Source organism: Microplitis demolitor, chromosome 9, assembly GCF_026212275.2.
Source record: "Microplitis demolitor isolate Queensland-Clemson2020A chromosome 9, iyMicDemo2.1a, whole genome shotgun sequence".
NCBI classification, from domain to species: Eukaryota; Metazoa; Arthropoda; class Insecta; order Hymenoptera; family Braconidae; genus Microplitis; species Microplitis demolitor.
The window spans coordinates 14,942,125-14,962,062 of record NC_068553.1 but is presented as its reverse complement, the minus strand read 5'-3'; the positions used below and the strand labels follow the sequence as shown (position 1 = coordinate 14,962,062).

Below are 19,938 nucleotides of genomic sequence, written 5' to 3'. Positions count from 1 at the left end.
ATATATACAAATTTATATTTGAATAGTATAATAACGGATCTTAGTAAGAGTACATTTCCTTCAGCAGAGAGTTAACATTGAAACATGCATTGACTAGCGTCCGGGTTCTCAGAGTTTCGAGTTACGTTATCTTGGTTCGCCTTCTTCATGAAGTGGCGCTTCGTGCAAATTCCTCAGAGTAAAGGATCCGCTGGGTTTTCCCTATGTTACTATAACGTTATCATTCTCTACCGTTTTTAGACTTATGTATGTTTGTACTATTTTCACTGTAAATATGTAAATTGCGTTAGTGAAAGATGGAACAGAAAAGTCGCGATTTTATTTTTCTTAAGCATATGTGTAGTCGGTACCAAATCATTAATATTTACACACTTTTACTACACTTTTATCCAACGTGTTTACACATTAATATTTACTGCATATATTTACTAGGTATCACGGTCTCACGAAGTTAAATCCAGAAACTCAATCCAATCTCTGTAAAAAGATCTATGTAGAACGTATGGCTCATTTGTCTACAACAAAATTCTCAACCGTACACTTCTTTACTTCTTCAATGCCACTTCTTATTCTTATTATTATTATTATTATTATTATTATTATTATTATTATTATTATTATTATTTATATTATATTCTTATTTTACTTTTCTATACATATTTATATGTATGGAAAGAAATTTAAGTCGACGAGCAACCGGATCTTACTTTTTAGTGTCCGTAATAGAACACATAAGATCTTTGTCCGTCATATTTTTTAAAAATAAAAGCTGATATTTAAATATTAAACTGACTTTTATTTTTTTAAAAGGAACTGAACAGGGAGTTCATTTTACCCCGTCGTTCTTAGGACTAAGGACTTAAGAAATTTTTTTTTTACAAGAATTTTGTCTGCGCTGCCGTAGTTTCCAACTTCCCCAATTTTTTTTTGACTTCGTAAATAAAAATTTTGAAACAAAAAAAAATTATCTTCAAAATGAAGTCTCAATTTGCCTTGTCTCGGGTTTCTCCATATTTTTTAATGAAACCAGATATTTTCATATTTACAAAAAAAAAATCATTGATCAAATTCTTGATTTTTGATATTTTTGTCAAAAATATTTTATTTTTTAACTCCGAGAAATTTTTTTTTTTTTTTAAATAATAAGTAAAACTTTAGTAAAATAAACAAAAGATAAAAAATCTGAAAATTGATAAAAAAATAAAAAGTAATTAAGAGAAATGGTAATGCGGCGCGTAAAAGTTAGTTTCGAGTCTCATAAAAATAAAGACAGTTAAACGGTTACGTATATGTTACGATATGAGTGGGGGGAAATGGGCAACTGAACGTAAGGAGGAAGATTTAACCGGTTAACGTCAGGTCAAACGGCAATAACGTCGCTGAATAATAATAAAAAAGGCGGTCTGGTAGCCACAAAATGCTCCCCCGTTGTGTTTTATATCCACAATATAGTGGGATAATAATAATAAAATCGATTATGCTCATTGTGTGTCTTATATTAGCTTTTACTAAATATGAATACGTAATTAAAACGTTAAATTTTCATTTTATATAAATACCTGCTTTGTATTGGAATGACCCGAAAATAATCATTTTTTAGAACCTAAATGAAGTTATTCATTTATTGTCGGAGAAAAAGTGCATTATCGACAAATGTATATTCAGACTTAAATCATGATGATATGACGACAACGAGAATGACAGGACATAAGTTGTAAGTATAAATGGTGGTGAAGTTAAGGGACAGAGGAGGAGCGCTAAAATGCATTCCTTACGTACTCGAGGATGAGTCGTGGTCCGATTGGTTCGACGAGCTTCACCGCGTCACACCGGTTGGCCAAGTTAATGATACGCTTTAGACTGCACAAACTACACCGTGCATTATAAGCGGGCTACCATTGCTCTTCTCTTTAAAGTACTTTTTTAAACCAGCATATATATGTACCTTTATAGTATTCGAATATGGTTCATAATTCAATTAAATTGTTATTATATTGACTGACTTGTTCAAAATGACAAAGTTGATGCGATACTTCAACAAATCACATTATTAATTTTCATTTTACTGTATTATTGAAAATTTAAATACGTATTGTGTAGAAAATAATTTTCATTGAAAATGGATCGCAAGCCTAAAAGAAAATAAGAAATATTACCATTTTTTATAGCAAAAACTATGTAGAGATAGTGAAATTTTTAAACTGAAATCGATAGTAGTGAATATCTAAATTATTAGATAAACTGCCTGAATTGTAGTATCTACCTACATGGCGAAATCTACAATTATTGATGATAATCAGAAATAACTTTTAATATCTTGACTAATTATAACTATTATCAACATTGTAATTCTTAATAATCTGATGGTAATAATTACCATCAGCCCGAATAATAATTACTATCTAAACTAATAAAGAATTTAAATATCGGCGTTACAGTCTGAAGCTTGTCTACATGTAATTTTCTCTTTGTTTACCTGTGTATGTGATTAATTTCACTTAATACTTGGATGATTGCTATTTTGATGATCATACCCAATCATTTAAAGTTATCAATAACAGCTCCAATATTTGCAAAGTTTTATTATATTCAGACAAACGATTGCATTGTTACTTATTTTAATTATTTAAAAGACAAAATGTACACAGCAAAATATGGATATAAATAAAGGATTTAAATTTATATAAATTTATCCTATTCTTTGTTGCATAATTTTTACAACCTTGAATAGTAACAGTTACCATTTTCGATTGTAACAATTATAATCTTTAATAGTTAGAATTAGCATCTTCGATAGTAATCGTCACCACCATCAATTGTTACTGTTATCATGCCCCATAGTAAAACTAATTATTTTACCACTGAAAAACTTTGCTACCATTTCAAATAGTGGAAATTAAAAATTTAGTATCGTAGATAGCATAATTAAATTTTTTCCGTGCAGTAACGTGGCATTTCGAATTAAAAAACCGGAAACGTTTGACAAATTCTTGGTAAGAACTACAGTTTCAAATAACAGTACTATTAAATATATCTTTCAGCAATGTTTTATAGTTTAAGATGTATTTTCGTCAAAACTTTAGAAAAATCATGAAATCCTTATTTGGAACTAATTTTTCTAGTTTTCGATTCGAAGCTCCACGTTACTGTATAAGACTGCGATTTATTCAAATTTCTATTTTTTCATACATTTCTTGCTAAAATAAAAAAACAACCCTCTTTTAATAGCAATTCAAAAATTGTCTTATTTTCATTGGTTATAAATTAAATGGAGATTTAGTGCATTGAGGATCAAAAAAGTGAATTTCGTCTTTAGCGTCTTCATTTTGCCCTTCTCTGTTAAAAAGATTAAGACGAAGGTTGTAAATATAAACGGGCACATAAAATAATAATTTACATCTTAGAATGTACATTTGCCGTACAAGAGTTTATAAACACGTTATTTGATCAAATGCGCGCGCATCCAATGGTGCCATTTCGTAAATTCATTAAAGACTCCATTTTCATAGGCTTCAATTTTTTATATTCTAACGAGATTTTTCAGTTATTATGGAAAATGTTAATTCATGTTTTATTTTTTTGTTATCCGTTCGAAATAGTTTAGTTAAAATATACTGTCAATCGAGTTATCGAAAACATTTTGATTAGAATACATATTTATTGGGTACATCTGTATTTTTGAAAAGTATTTTTACAAATGCATCCTATCCAAGTTATTTTATGCTGATATAATGCAACTGAATAAAATACTAAAGCATGAAGCCGGCCAATAAAATCAGATGCCCGACAATTTTCGGTTACGCGTGATCTCATTAACCTGCCCGTCCAACCACCACTCCTCTACCGTTATTTTATTTCTTTTGCGTGTGTAGTTATTTTGTTCTTCCAACTTTAATACGGGGGGAATATTTTTTTTTCTTGAAGCGGAATGAAGCACACCCGGTTTTCAAAATTCAACTTCAAAATTAAGACAGTTATTATATATATTATTTGGGGTTAATTACTTTTTTAAGCTGAAATTATACACGTATAACGTTTCCGTGATGAATAAAGATTATTATTAAAAAGTAAGCAAATGATAGGGTGTAAAATGTCTAATGAAAATTTAAAAAAAAAAAAAAGACATACATAATATATCTGCACTGTGACAAATCGGGAGTGAATTCAGAGTAATCATTCCCTCCAAAATTAATCTGCGTTCACTCCAAAATTTTTTTTAAAGGGTATAATTAATAATTTTCCTTTCAGCATTAATTTCAAAACTTATTTCAACGTATTCAGTTTTTTCTTTTTCCTGCGATTTTCTCAAGGTAATGGTCCAAAAAAATTTTGACGATGGTTATAATGAAATTGACTTTCCCAAACTTTTTGGTGGTCTAATGTCACTTTCCCATTTATGATATGAAATTGAAAATTTTTGAACTCAAATACGTTTGAAAAAAAAAAAAAAAAAAAAAAAAATGAATTTAATTAATTTCAGTGTCGATAAAAAATTCAAGATCAAAAATGAATTATAAATGTTAATTTTGATAGGTTATGAAGGTATGCATAAAAATAGATAAGTTTAGTGTCTAGGGGTTGATGTGAAGAAACACGTGAGAGAATCGTACATAATATTACAACTAAATGCACTGCTAAAGATCGTTTCGCTTTTGATTATGCGAATTGGCGCGAATTTATCTTACTTAACCTATCAGCGTTGCACGAGAGTCTCTTTTATATATTTTCTTATCGGCATGAGAGATGAATTATTACCTCTTACAAACTTTCTTGAGTATTTTTAAAATCTAACTTAATAATAAAACAGTTTATTTCAACACTCATACCTACATTTCAAATGTCAGTTATTTTTAAAATTCGTAAACTTTTCTTTCGATCTCAACATTCCTCTTTATTTAAAACGTCTGTAACTATTCAACTATTGACTTTATGAGAACATTCATGAGAATCTTTTTGATACACAATTAAATTTCCTACAAATAATGTCTCTGTAAAATTTTTGATTAAATGAACCCTTTAATTGCTAAAATTAATTAAACGTAAAAAACTGTCTTATTGTCAAAATTTACAAAAAATCTATTTTGGTTTCGAGTCTGCGTAATTTTGAAATTTTTGGAATTGCAGAAATTATTGTATGGATGTTTTTTATAGAGAATTCTACAAAAAATATAAGAGTGATGATGGGAAAAAATTGAAACTCTAATCTCCACTTTGGTGGTTTAAAATTTTAATTACGTAATTATTTTTAAAATAAAAATTATTTTATTTATTTTAAAATTTCTAATAATTATAATGCATTCGCAAGTTACATTGTAAAAAAAGTGCATTATACGCGCACTCTGACCGTGAAAGTTATATCCTTGAAAGTAAATAAGAGAAACATAATGACGTGACCGTAAGAAATGAAAATAAAAACAATTTTTTATTTTTGTTTAAAAAAAAAAACGGCAGTTGATTGTTTTGCGTCCAACCGCAGAGGCAATTCGAGCGCGCGAAGAACAAGACTCAGATACACTCATACACTTGAGGATAAGTACAAAGCGAGTAAAAAATAAAAAAATAAATTGTTAAAAAAAGGTAAAGAGAGGGCTAAAGACACACCAGAAGGCAAAATGCATTATCATCGCCTGAATCAAAGAATTTAATCAACATACCTCTTATTATACTCTCGTAAACTTAGTACTTTTGTGTTTTAAACGCGAAAATATAAATTTCATAAAATAAAAATTTTAAGATTTTTTAAAAATTTTTTTTAAATACGCGGACTTATTTTATAATTTTAAATTTTTATTTCTTGACCACTGATTCTTTTTTTAAATTTACAAGATTATCTTTCATATTTCTATATATATATATATATATATATATATATATATATATATATATATATATATAGATATTTTATCATTTCGAGCGACCGCAAAAATTTAACCATAAAGTTTCTCCTTTACCTTGAATTTTTAAAGTTATTTATTTTATTATTATTCTCATCAGTCATAAACTTTTTTGTAAATTTGTGGTAATTTAAATTTTATATAAAATTACATTTATGGTCTTAAAAAAAATTAATAACGTTCTTTTTTCTTTTTTAATAAAATAATTATTGAAGATAATTAAATCAAATTTAAAACAAATTTTATAAGAATGTGGACAAAAAAACGAAAAACACTGATGCTAATTTATCAGTACCATGGTGATTCATTAATTTATTTAAATTGTTTCGATAATTGACAGTATAGACACTTTAACAATATAGGGAATAAAAATTTGCCATATAAAAAATTATCGTGTCTCGTTTAAAGGTTTAAAATTTAGTTTTGAAAAATACACTTCTCCCCGGCCCCCACACACAAACACGCTCGCACACACAGGCATTCACTCAGGTATTATCTAAAAAATAGTCAGAATAGCTTTTCAGAATCTGAAAATGCCGAAATCTGTTCAAAACTCGGTTTTCAAAAATCGGACCGAAACCAATTAATGTTTGTAAAAATTTGAGATAAGGATAAATTCCGATGATTAAATTTTAGCCATTGGTCAAAATAATAATTATAAATGAAAGCATAATTTCAATTTCTATAATATACAATTTTTGGATAATAATATTTTTGTTAATTTTCAAAACGAAAAGAAATAAAATTTTTCATAGTTAAATAATGGAAATTAATTTAGCAGCAATTATTTCAAGTAATTGATCACAGTTTTCGATTAAAAATTAAAAACGTTATCCATTTATTGGAACGTATCCTCTTTTCCAAAGTTCATCTTTTGTAATACAGTATCCAGACCATAAAGTGCTTGACCAACATACATAATCTTTGCAGCAACCGTAACCTTGTGAAGAATGGCACTGCAGAAAAATATTAAAGTTCGTTTGATTATGGAGCTATCCCGAGTCAAAGTATTAAACATTTTTAACACTTTAAATGTAAATTGAACGTTTTGAACTTAAATTGAACATATTGGACGACAACCGACCTACACAGTTAGAAATTTTGTGTATTTGTGTTAAAAAATTATTTGGTTAAATTTTTTGTGTTGATTTTTAACACAGAAATCTGTTAATTCAATACAACCCGTTTGTGTTATTTTACTTTGACATAATTTTTATGTTAAATGATTAGAAAACATAGAATGTAACACATTTCTTTTGTTATTCGAAAATTGACACAAAATTTGTGTTATTTGACTAAACATGCCCGCCCAATTCTTTATTACTATAACCAAGCAAATCATTGTAGTAGCATTGTCTACAGGGAAATTTGAGTTATAATTTCTTTACAATTAAATGTATGCATTTTACAATTAAATTTAGATAACTTTAATATCTTTTTGATCCGGTTCAATTGCTCGCTAAATTGACATAAGTTCTACTAAGGGTAGATCAGTATACTTGAGTTGGTTAGGTTATGTGCTTATGTTTATTAGTTGACTTTAACCCGAAAAATGTGTTAAATTTACACAAATGTTTCGTTAAATGGACACAAATTTTCTGTCAAAAGAACAGATTTTATGTGTTCAATTTTATTTAACATGAAATTTGTGTTAAAGATCAACACAAACGCAATGTGTTGAATTAATACAAAAATTTGTGTAGACCCTTTGCAACACACGATTTATGTTGAATTTAACACAAAATTTCTAACTGTGTATGAGGAAGGAAAACGATCGGGAAAAGAACGCACCAAAAGCCTTATGGCTAAGTTCTCTAGACTGATTCGGAAAAAAATGCGTAGTATCCTCAAGGTCTTCCTCGGGAACATAATTAATGGTGCTGCCACCTAAACTAAAAACATTAAATTGAAGACTGACACTGCCATGAGGCTGTCCGATCAAAAATTATTTTATCTATAGATAATTACATGTATATATATAATTCTTTTATCTGTAGATAGTTAAATTATCTATCTTAGATACTACGTATCTTTCTGCAAATTAGTCTGGAGAACTGTGATAAAGTTTGGTGCGTTCGTTTCCCGATCGCTTTCTTTGTTCATAAGCCGGTCATCGTCCAAAAAGTTCAATTTACGTTTAATATTTTGACAGCATTGTGAAACTGGAATTATTTTTTTGAAAAATTCAATTGCAAATACAGCATATTGATTATTCTCCAAGATCGATATTTGTTTCACACTCACCCATTTGCCATTACATCCTACGACATTCTCATTTTCCCACTGTGCATTAATGCCGGTCAAAATTAACAATAACAATCCAATTAAGGATAAAATTATCAACGAAAATATTTTCGACATCTCTTCGCTCAAGTATTTAATCAATGGCAACTGCAATAAAAATTTTTAAATTTATTTATTCCAAGAGAAAAAATGTTAAAATAAATAACTTAACACTTGGTTCAATACATAGAAGAGTTATGTGAGTAAATAATCATCTTCAACGAATAATTTACCAGGATTTTGCAGAGCAGTGATGATTTTCGATCGTCAATAATAAGTATGATATGATGTAACAAAATTTCAAGTATTTATAGCTTTGTTGTAGTTCTATTGTATTATATAAGCTTATTACAACAAAGAATATAAAATTGAGTAACAATGTAAAAAATCTATATCAAAAAAATAGATAAGGTCAGTAGCTATGTTCGGAAATAAATCAATGACGTTATATTTATAACAAAAAAATCTTTCAAACGAATCGATAATCTTTGATCGGTGGATCTTAGATAAGCAGTTTATTGCTGATACAAAAAGAACTGCAACAATTTATAAAAACTGAAAATTTTATCATCTTATTTCACAATTATTATTGACTTGATCAAGCATCACTGCTACTTTGCAAGTTTCTGATCAGGAGACACGGTAGTGTCTCGCGCCAAGTACATAAATAATTTGCCGTCAATTTTTATTTACTTGCATGACTCTACTATACACGTGTATTAAGAGTTTTTAATTAACTTCTTTTGGTTTCTCGTGGAATAAAATAAATACAAGATTTTTGTTGTAGTTGCTATTGACATTAACAATTGAATTTTTCATGAAAATGATTTCGTTTAACAATAACTCCATATTCGAACGAATTTTAATATTTTCACGAAGTGCCATGATTCGGAAGATTATGGTTGCTGTCCTGGTTACAAATTTCAGTCAAATATTGCTGCGACTGGAAACTGTATTAATAGTAAAAAAGCCCGTCTAAGACTGGCTGAACAATTCTTAAACTTGAGATATAGTAAACAATCGCTGTTAAATTAATTTTTGTTATTTTACTATATGAAGGGAATGTAATTATATTATCTGCGATACTAAATTTTTAATTTCCACAATTTGAAATGGTAGCGAAATTTTTCAGTGGTAAAATAATTAGTTTTACTATGGGGCATGATAACAGTAACAATTGATGGTGGTGACGATTACTATCGAAGATGCTAATTCTAACTATTAAAGATTATAATTGTTACAATCGAAAATGGTAACTGTTACTATTCAAGGTTGTAAAAATTATGAAACAAAGAATAGGATAAATTTATATAAATTTAAATTCTTTATTTATATTCATATTTTGCTGTGTACATTTCGTCTTTTAAATAATTAAAATAAGTAACAATGCAATAGTTTGTCTGAATATAATAAAACTTTGCAAATATTGGAGCTGTTATTGATAACTTTAAATGATTGGGTATGATCATCAAAATAGCAATCATCCAAGTATTAAGTGAAATTAATCACATACACAGTTAAACAAAGAGAAAATTACATGTAGATAAGCTTCAGACTGTAACGCCGATATTTAAATTCTTTATTAGTTTAGATAGTAATTATTATTTGGACTGATGGTAATTATTACCGTCAGATTATTAAGAATTACAATGTTGATAATAGTTATAATTAGTCAAGATTTTAAAAGTTATAGTTTCGATTATCATCAATAATTGTAGATTTTACCATGTAAGTAGATACTACAATTCAGATGGTTTGTCTAATAATTTAAATGATATTCACTACTATCGAATTCAGTTTGAAAACTTTACTATTACCAGATGATAACTTTTACTATGAATTTTCTCCTATTAGTATCCAATAAAATAAAATTAAAATTTCGTTTAAAAACATTATTTGACCAACAACTACAATTTAATCAACCTTTTCACTAACCTTGAATTCTATTATAATTATATTTTATTATTATTCTAATTACTCACATGTTTTGTTTTATGAATTTGCGGTAATTTTACTTTCATATAAAATTGCATTGATAGATTTAAATAACTTTAACCTCAGTAGAGATGAATGTTAAGGGTTTGATTTAAAATAAATTGAGAATAGAGAGAAAAGTAGTTTTAAATAAATAATGGAAAACAGGTTGTGTAAAATAATTTTACGTTGCAACGCGATCAGCTCACACACTGAGAAATTTTATTCTGGTTGTTGTGGTCACACTGAAGTAAATATATATATGTATATGTGAACAACGGAATTGTACAGAAGGTAAAACGCGGCAAAAGTGGCTCAGTAAATGTAAATTGATCGGAGGTACGTTAATTAATTAGTCTGGTTGGTGTGTTGGTCATGGCGAGCGTCAGGGCAAGTTCCTTGTTACCTTCCATGGCGACATACTACGTTTATTTATTTTTTATACATGATATATATAAATATAAACCCATATGTTTCAAAACTAATAATTATTTATTTACGACTAATGAGATTTATTAAATATATAACAATATTTAAGTTAATACTTGAGTTAATCAAACATTAAAGAAAGCCATTGTAAAAATAATTTAATTTCAAATAGCTTTTAATTCGATAATAATTACTGCAGGACCTGCCGTGTAAAAAAATTAGTTCCAAAAAGATTTAAAAAAGTTCGACAAATGAAACTTCTAAACTTGAGACAGACTAGAAATTTGATAATATAAAAAAAGTTTATTTAGGATTCTGTGAGCGAAATTTGAATCAAAAATGAACTTTTTTAAAACATATTTCTCAAAATGTATTTCTATTACATATATTAATTTAAAATCGTGTTCAGATCAATTTAATACAATGGTAAACCATAGGGAAGTGGACAGTGATTCAAAAATTAGAATTCAATTTTGACCATACATTGGACGTTTTGTCCCTTTATTGGGACTTGTTCAACAACTAAAACAAGTCATTATGAATAATTTACAAAATTATATAAATGAACAATTAAACTATTAGTTTTACAATCACATAGTACAACATAACTAATCACAAATATAATCACATACTACCTTGATCATATAAATGCTATTGTCTACGAGATGTTTTTGACATACGTCATTTTTTTTAACATTTTATCTACATTTTACCTTCGTTCCGAAAAAAGTTCCCATAAGAAACCAATAATATAGCCCATAAGAATCACAAAACATTCATAAAAAGTTCCAAATTTGATTTTTTTCGAAACCAGAGTAAAATGTAGTAAAAATTTGTTTTAACAAGACTTTTTTTTTACTCAAATTTCCCTCCTAGTAATCCTAGATAAGCTTTTTTTTTTTACTTTAAAAATTACAAAAGTTCAAAAAAAGTTTCACTAAAAATTCTAATTTTCCTCACGTTTAAAGCTTCCAGAAATCGAACTTTTTTGGAATCTTTTTAGAACGAATTTTTTTTGCACGAATAGTTTGAAAGATATGTTCAATCTTAGAAAAAAAAAAAATAATTTCTTTACATGACAATAACTCTTGATTAATTGAATTAATATGACGTCTTTAAGATATCAAAGTTGTAAAGAATTAAATTCCCTCTTCTATGATTACAAACAACGTATTTTTATTTTCAATACCTTCTAAGATATCAAAGATTAAAGTTTGAACGTCGTCAGCTGATGAACGGGAGGTCCGCGGTTCGATTCCAGCCCACGGTCGTTATGAATTTTTTTTCTTACAATGAAATACTTGACAGTAGGTATTAATATGAATAATAAAAATTTATTTGTGTTTAGATAAGCTTTTAGTCGAATAACTGTTAAAAATAAAATGACTAAAAGTAAATATTAAAATTATTTAGGTATGAGTAAAAATAAAAATAAAAAATGTTACTTTGAATAATGAGGCTTAAAAATTTTTTTTTCTTTAGGCCGCGATTATTTACGCCACTGAGACTTGTTGATGCGTAGAAAAGAAATGTATTGAAAGAAAAAAAAATGAAAAATAAAGAAAGAAAAAAATGCATATTGTGTAATGTATTGAATTGTACTCTGGACTAAGATATTTAAGAGCGTGGAAATGTTAAAAAAAAAAAATTTGTGATGAAATGGAGAAGAAAAAGAATTGAAAAGAATACGAATGAGAACAAGAATAAGAATAAGCGGTAAAATATTGTATTGGTAGTTTGTCTAGTGTGTAGTGTGTAGTATAGTAGTGTCTTGATCTATTACTACTATTGACGTATGACATGAATTTATTTTTCAAGATTACTCATAAAGATTACCTGTCAACTCGTACTACTTTGTACTAAAATGTCATTAAGCATAACTTGTTGACATTTATATCTTAGTTTTTTTTCTTATCTATTATGCTCATGGTTTTTAAATTATAATCATTAGAAATTTAATTATTTATTTAACTTCAAAGGGAACAGGAAAAATATAAATTATTCCGAGACGTAAAGTCATGAGGAAAATTAATTATCTATGAAAATATGAATAATGGGGTCACAGTACCAAATATTGACCGAGTTTCAATTAATGACTGGGTACTGAAAGGCTTCAAAATTTTTTAAGTGGGATACAATTCATGAAAAATGTACAGCTTTGACTGCATATTTTTCATGAATTTAATTCCATAATTTAAAAATTTTTAAGCCTTTTAATACACAGTGATTAATTGAAAATCGGTAAATATTTGGTACTGTTACCTCATATTTATATAAAACTTTTATAGGAAAAATTGAAAATTTGAATTTAAGAGTAAAATTTCAAATTTGTTCAGCTTACCCTCGCATTCTAGACTATTTTCCGTCACGAGTATTCAATTTTAGATGATACTGAAGTTAGCCAAAGTCTAATAATTTTTGGATTTTTTTTTTTTTAAATAAATTATAAAAAAATTGTACCTGTAGTTTTTTAAATTTTCTACATGTGCATATTTTTAGTTTTTGTTTTTTATGATTGATTTGTTGAAAAAAAGTCCGAAAATTATTAACTGTCTACTAACTTTACTCTCATGAGAAAAAAACTGCAATTTTTTATTTTCAGTTAATTATTAATTTCAAAAATAAGAAAAAATTATTCAAATTTATTATACGTACAAAGACTAATCTATAAAAATTTATAGATCAGTACGTCATTGTTTTATTATTTTCCTCTATTTGACGATAAAAATTATTTGTTAATTACGAGGAAAATATGTAATCATAAAACTCATATAATAAATACTTATCATAGAAAAAATATGTGGCAAGTGTCATGGTCTCGAAGATATGATAAACTTTCGATCTATAAAATTCTCAACATAATAAAATTTGAATAACGAAATAAAAATTTTCTTAGAACAAAAAATATTAAAATTATTTAATTAGAATTTTTTTTGCATTAAATAATATAGTTTATGCAAATATCATCTAGTTGGGTAGCGACAAATCAAATTAATGAAAATCTCGACTCTTAATTAGAATATATATTTTTTTTTTTTAATAATTATTTAAATATATTAGGCTGAAAAATTCTTATTTTCTGTACTATAATGACAGTCACTAAAAAAAAAAAAAAAAAAAAAAAAAAAAAAATTAATTATAAAATATAATTATTTCGTAGTATATCAGTAACTATATAATTATAATTTATTTTTATCTCTAAATTGATGAGCTGCTAATCTTTGTTTATAAGTATGCATTTGTGTTAAAACTAAACAAATTATGAGAAACATAAACAAATCCGAACTATAAACGGATGTTTGAAATTAAACCCATACTTGACTTCAAATTCTTGTCTTAGACAGGTCTCATTAGAGCTCTACATAATTTTAGTGAGTTTATAAATATTTGCCAATATTAACATCAATAGTAATAAAGAATTTTATACTACAATTTAAATTATCCGATAATCGAATAATAAAAATGTCAAAAGTATTTTTGGTGTTGATTTTGTCAGTCGTATTGTTAGCTTCTGTGAACTTTGTTACAGCAGAAGGATGCTATGGTAAATCGGTAGGTACAAAAAAGAGCATTTTTTTATTTTATATTGAGCTTCAGGTTTATAAAAATTTTTAAAAATTTATTTAGTGCCGGCAAACAGAAGGTAACGGTTGCTGTCCTGGATATGCATGTACTTCTACCCCGACTAAGGATGGAAGCTGCGTTACGATTGCAGAATTTAGGGGAAAGGGCAAGCTTGCTTAACTAATTCAAAATTTGTCAATTTTTTTTGCTAAATAAAGTTTTTTTTTTACTATATTCTAATTTTTTTTAAGAAAAATCGATATTTTCGTAGAATTAACAAATTTTATAAAATTTTCATAACTACTATCCTTGAAAATTTTGAAAATTTTTGTAGTGTAGGGGAGACCGGGGCAAGACGGCCCCCTGGGGCAAGAAGGCCCACCTCAAAAATTAACCAAAATTTCTTTTTTCTTATTTTCTTTTGATTATCACAAATTCAGATTATTTACTCATTTTTAGTCTTATACGTGAAACTAGGGGCAAAATGAACCACTCAAAAATTCTACAAAAAAATGTATTTCATACTATTAAAACCTAATCATGATGAATTTAATAGAAATATCATTTTTTGGTTAATTCTATGGATTTTGAGTAAAATAGAGCATTTGAAAAAGTTAAAAATACCAATAATCAATTTTTTATTCAATAGAAAAATAATTATTAATCAATTAAGTTATTTTTTATTAAATAACTTTTAATTTATTCATATAATTTCTTATAGAATCCAAAAAAAACAATTATAATTATTATATGTAACATTTTGAATAATATATTTATAAAATTTGGTACAGTATTTGGTAATATGTTTAGAAAAAAATTAAAACAATCAATTTTTTTCGAAAAGTGAATAAATTACTCGTATTATATCAAAAAAGGTTATTTCGAATAATATAAAAGTGAATTGTTGTTAAAGAGAAAAATATAAACATTTGTGACGTGGGAAATTTTTTTACAATTAAAAAAAAAAAATTGTTTTTCATTTTTTTTCGGAGGGGTCCGTCTTGCCCCAAAAAAAATTTTTTTTCAGGAGCTTCCCCAAAATTTTGGTGAATTGAGTTAAAAGTTGGACGAGAGTAAATCGACTTGATGGTTAAAAGCCACAAAGAATAATAATCGGCTCAGGTGGGCCGTCTTGCCCCGGAAACCCCTATTTTCAACTGAACATTTTTTGACATAGCAGTCTATAGAAATAGCAGTAAAAAATCTGATTTAAACAATGAAATAAAATACAATAATCAAATAAATCATAAAATATATTTATGAACTACTCAAACTTAGCCTAAACAACCAGGAATTCTTGATAAAAAATATAAAACAAAAAAAAAATTTATAAATGTCTTTGTTAAAAGAAACTGATCCGCGGTTACGAAAACAAACGCACGCGAGATTATAAAGCTACAGCGAGTCCCGGGTAAAAAATAAAACCAAAGTGAATAGGTTAAAAAAAAATTTGCTAAACATTGAATAATATTTCTTCTCATGAATAAAAAAAATATAAAACCGGCATCTGGTGGTGTTGTATTACGCAGGCACGATTCTGGTACCAATTGACCCTTTTACTACTACACTAGACATAAACTCAATCCATCTCATATTTTTATATATATACATATATATATAAGTATGAGATTAAAGTACTTTCCATAATGTTGAGGTTCTAAAACACGTTTTGTAGTAATTTACTAGGATATTACTTTATTCTCATGATGTTGAGCTTAAAATGAGTTATCAAATACATCAACAGTAATTTAAATGCTGATATTAAAAATAAAAAAATATAAATAAATAATTTAAATTTATATGAAGAATTTTAATTAATGGAATTAATGATTTAGGATCGGCTGGATTTTATTTATTGATAATGAGTTAAAAGTTGTCAATTGAGGTGGCGACTGTTACGTAGGCGGTTATTTACGCTCATTTGTTTAAGAAATTTTTTATTATATAAAATCAAAAAAAAAAAAAAAAAAAAAAAAAGTAAGTAACGAGGCTCATTTTCTCACTTTGTTTTTAATATTTTTTTCTTTTATTTTAAATCTTGTAGCAGACCGAACGATAAGCGAGTCGGCTGATTACGTTGAGAAATTAATTGTCCCGTCGACGGGATCGTCGTGGGACCTGTGGGATCCCAATCGATCTCTTGTTTGCCGCACGGAATAAAGTATAAAATAAAAGCAATCGACGGAGTGAATGAATGAGTGAGAAAGAAAGAGATATTTTTGGGGTCGTGCCCACCAGAATCGACTGGACCTCGCGGATAAATCCTTACTGTCGCGACACAACGAATTTATCCAGACTTGTGTGTCTTAGTATGTTATACTGTATTTTAACTTTAGTATTTATATAGAGAGTAGATGAAATTGTATGTGTGAGATAGAAGAAATAAGTACCCGAAATAATTCGTAACTGGTAGAGTTGCTGGTGGTAACCGGATACTTTTGAGTGGGTAAGATGCTCGATAATTAATTGCTAAGAATCTGCTTCGTGCAAGGTCTATCTTTTCGATTGCTGAGAACTCCAAAAGTAAGATAGTAACTGTATATAAATGTGTATATGTATATATATGGTAGAGTATACGTGTAGATGGGATGGAATGGATTCTAGAAAGACACATTAGATTCTCGATTCTTTTGCTTCGTGATTTTATCGCGACACTTATTCGTAGCATTTTTATTTTTTTGCCTTTTGTGGTGCTAATAGAGCCATCGGTTGAAAAACCATTAACTTTTGACATTTCAGTTATTTATTTAATTAATTAGTTGAATTTTTTTGAATTATTTTTAGTAAGTAAAGTAAAGGCATTTTAATTATTTAATATCTCAGTGAGTGATGAAGATAATTAGACATCATGAGAGGTTGTTAGAAAGGAAATTTAATTTCCTACAACTTAGGTATGGATAAAAAATCTCGTAGGATCAATAGTTTAAAAGTTACAGCCATTTAAAATTTAAGAGGGCATTTTTGAAAAGATCAAATTGTTTATAAAAATTCTGAACTGTTTAAATGGCCGTAACTTTTGAAATATGGATCTTACGAGAATTTTTAAAGAAATCAAAAGTGTCAGGAATTGAATTTCCTACAACTTTGGTTCTGACAAAAAATATCGTAGGATCAATAGTTTAAAAGTTACAGCCATTTAAAATTTAAGAGGGCATTTTTGAAAAGATCAAATTGTTTATAAAAATTCTGAACTGTTTAAATGGCCGTAACTTTTGAAATATGGATCTTACGAGAATTTTTAAAGAAATCAAAAGTGTCAGGAATTGAATTTCCTACAACTTTGGTTCTGACAAAAAATATCGTAGGATCAATAGTTTAAAAGTTACAGCCATTTAAAATTTAAGAGGGCATTTTTGAAAAAATCAAATTGTTTATAAAAATTGTGAACTGCTTACATGGCCGTAACTTTTGAAATATGGATCCTACGAGAATTTTTAAAGAAATCAAAAGTGTCGGGAATTAAATTTCCTACAACTTTGATTCCAACAAAAAATATCATAGAGTCAATTGGTAGGAAGTTACAGCCATTTAAAGTAAAAACGTGCATATTAGTAAAAAAATTGCGATCATTGTTTAAGTGGTCGTAATTTTTAAACAATTAACATTAAATTATTTTTACCAGAAAAAAAAATTTGCAGAAAACGAAATAACTTTTTCAATGGCCATAACTAAAGTTTACTTCTCATATATTTACAGAGATATTACAAATATAATTTAAAAATGAAAAAAAAATTAAACTCGAAGAAAAAAACACTCAGCTCATTGGTAATCCAAACAAGAACAATTATTAATGTTTTAAAAGACTTAGACATACAAACAGACACATTACAATATATAAAAGCGTAAAGAAGCAAACTAAACAGAGAACGAAAAATATTCACAAGGCAAAGCATGTGCGGCTCGTTTGAGCATTCAAGTCGCTCTGCATCATAAACTCGTGTGGTAAGATCCTCCTTGTATTGCTCCTGCTTAACTTTGCGTACTTTAACATCACATTCTCTATACTACTATATAATACTATTCGCAGTATGTACTTGTTGGCTGTCTGCTGTCACGGGACCTGGAGCTGGACGGAAGTAGAAGCCGACTCATTTTTAAAAATATTATTTTTTTTTTTCATTCTGAACACGAGTGAGTGCTTTGTTCTCTACAAGTTAATTCTTTTCAACAATTATCTCTACCTATGATATTTTTTTTATTTTTAATCTTTAGAAAAATTAAAAAAAAAAAAAAAAAAAAAATCATTCGTGATGTATCGCTAACTTCCGTGGTCTTCTCGTGTGCATGATCATGAGTGTAGGACCATACCATGCCAGACGTCTCATTAAACAGCAAGTAGTACTGAGAAGCGAACTTATCAAGTCTCGAAACGAAACTCGATCGCTCGACACAATGCCACTGAATGAACGAGTCAAACACGAATAAGAATAACAAGTACATATATGTACTTGAATAAAATAAAATAAAGTAAAAAAAAAAAATTTATAATCAACTAAAGAGAACGAATGAGGCAGTGGAGGTAGAAAGGGTTAAAGAGAGCGAGAAAGATAAAAATAAAGATAGGGATGAGAATGAGAACTAACTACGTTACCTCCTGGTGTTCCTTTTACCCCGTGGGCACGTTTACCACTAATTAACGTTGATACTAATTAACATAAATACCAGTACTTCCTGGCTTACTTACTTGGTTCCCCAACTCTCACTAACAGTAACCGTAAGCCATTTTATCAATTACTTTTACTGCCATAATCGACTTACCTGAAACAAAATTTTATATGTTCATTAGCTTTTTTTAGATATTATATAATATTACAGGTAATTAAGAAAATAAGTGGATTATGTAACTAGTGTGGTAACGGTATGCGATATAGGGGAAGCTGGGGCAAAATGGGCCCCTTGAGAATTAAGGGCTTATATGTAATATAAATGTCAGTCCATTTTGCCCCTGGTGGTCCATTTTGCCCCACTCTCACCTAATAGGGAAGGGGGGGGGGCACTTAAAATTTTGATTTTTTGCCGAAAAATTTTTGGATGTATACCCGTGTAAAAATTTTGATGACAGTTAACTTCCAAAATTGAGACGATTCTGAACTTCGACATTTTTGGAACTTTGAAATAATTAGAAAAGTGAAAAATTTTGAACTATTGTGAACTTTTTTAGAAATTTTTGAAGCAAAAATAATTTAAATCAACAATTTTGTAAGTTCATAATAAGTTTCAATTACTCATTTTTTGAACTATTTTTGAACGAATATAAAAAGTGAAAAAAAAACTGATCTTCTAAAAAAGTTCTAATAAAAGTCAAAAAATGTTTATAAATATTTTCAAATCATTTTTAGTGGTTTTCAACTTAGTTTTCAACTTAAATTGCAGAAATGTCTCAATTTTTGAAGCTCATCATGAACGTTTTTCGAACAAATTTTTTTTACATCGGTAACTATTGATAATTACGTAATAATAAATATTTATTTGAATTCAAATTTAAAGAATGATAGTTCAAATCTTATTTGAAATTTTGAAAATTAAAAATAAATTGTTTTTATTCCCAATTAATTTTTTTTAAGTTTAATTAAAAATAATTTACAAAAACGGAGTTAAAAAAAGAAACTGAATACAAAGCTCATTTGATTTAAACTCCAGTGAACATTTTCCAATTCAAAAAAAAAATAAAAAAAAAAGATCCTAGACTATGAGTGGAGCTGGTCGAGAGTGAAAGAGCATGCTCATTAGCTTACAGCGTCGCTAATGAAAGCTCGTTACTCGAGCATATGCCTCAGTAAAAGGACCAGCGGGA

General features: G+C 27.8%; 1 protein-coding gene and 2 long non-coding RNA genes across 4 annotated transcripts in view; 1 reads left to right on the top strand and 2 right to left on the bottom strand.

Moving 5' to 3' along the window:
• The window catches only part of LOC103571568 (protein dachsous), a 196,462-nt gene that overhangs the window by 87,475 nt on the left and 89,049 nt on the right, over window positions 1-19,938 (bottom strand). The window lies entirely within an intron of this gene.
• Window positions 6,704-8,439, bottom strand: LOC128668560 (uncharacterized). The gene is made up of 3 exons (XR_008404180.1): window positions 8,411-8,439; window positions 8,139-8,285; window positions 6,704-6,850 (listed from the first exon to the last, which is right to left on the bottom strand). It is a non-coding gene; the product is annotated as an uncharacterized LOC128668560 (long non-coding RNA).
• LOC128668559 (uncharacterized) lies at window positions 13,917-14,376 on the top strand. The gene is made up of 2 exons (XR_008404179.1): window positions 13,917-14,132; window positions 14,208-14,376. It is a non-coding gene; the product is annotated as an uncharacterized LOC128668559 (long non-coding RNA).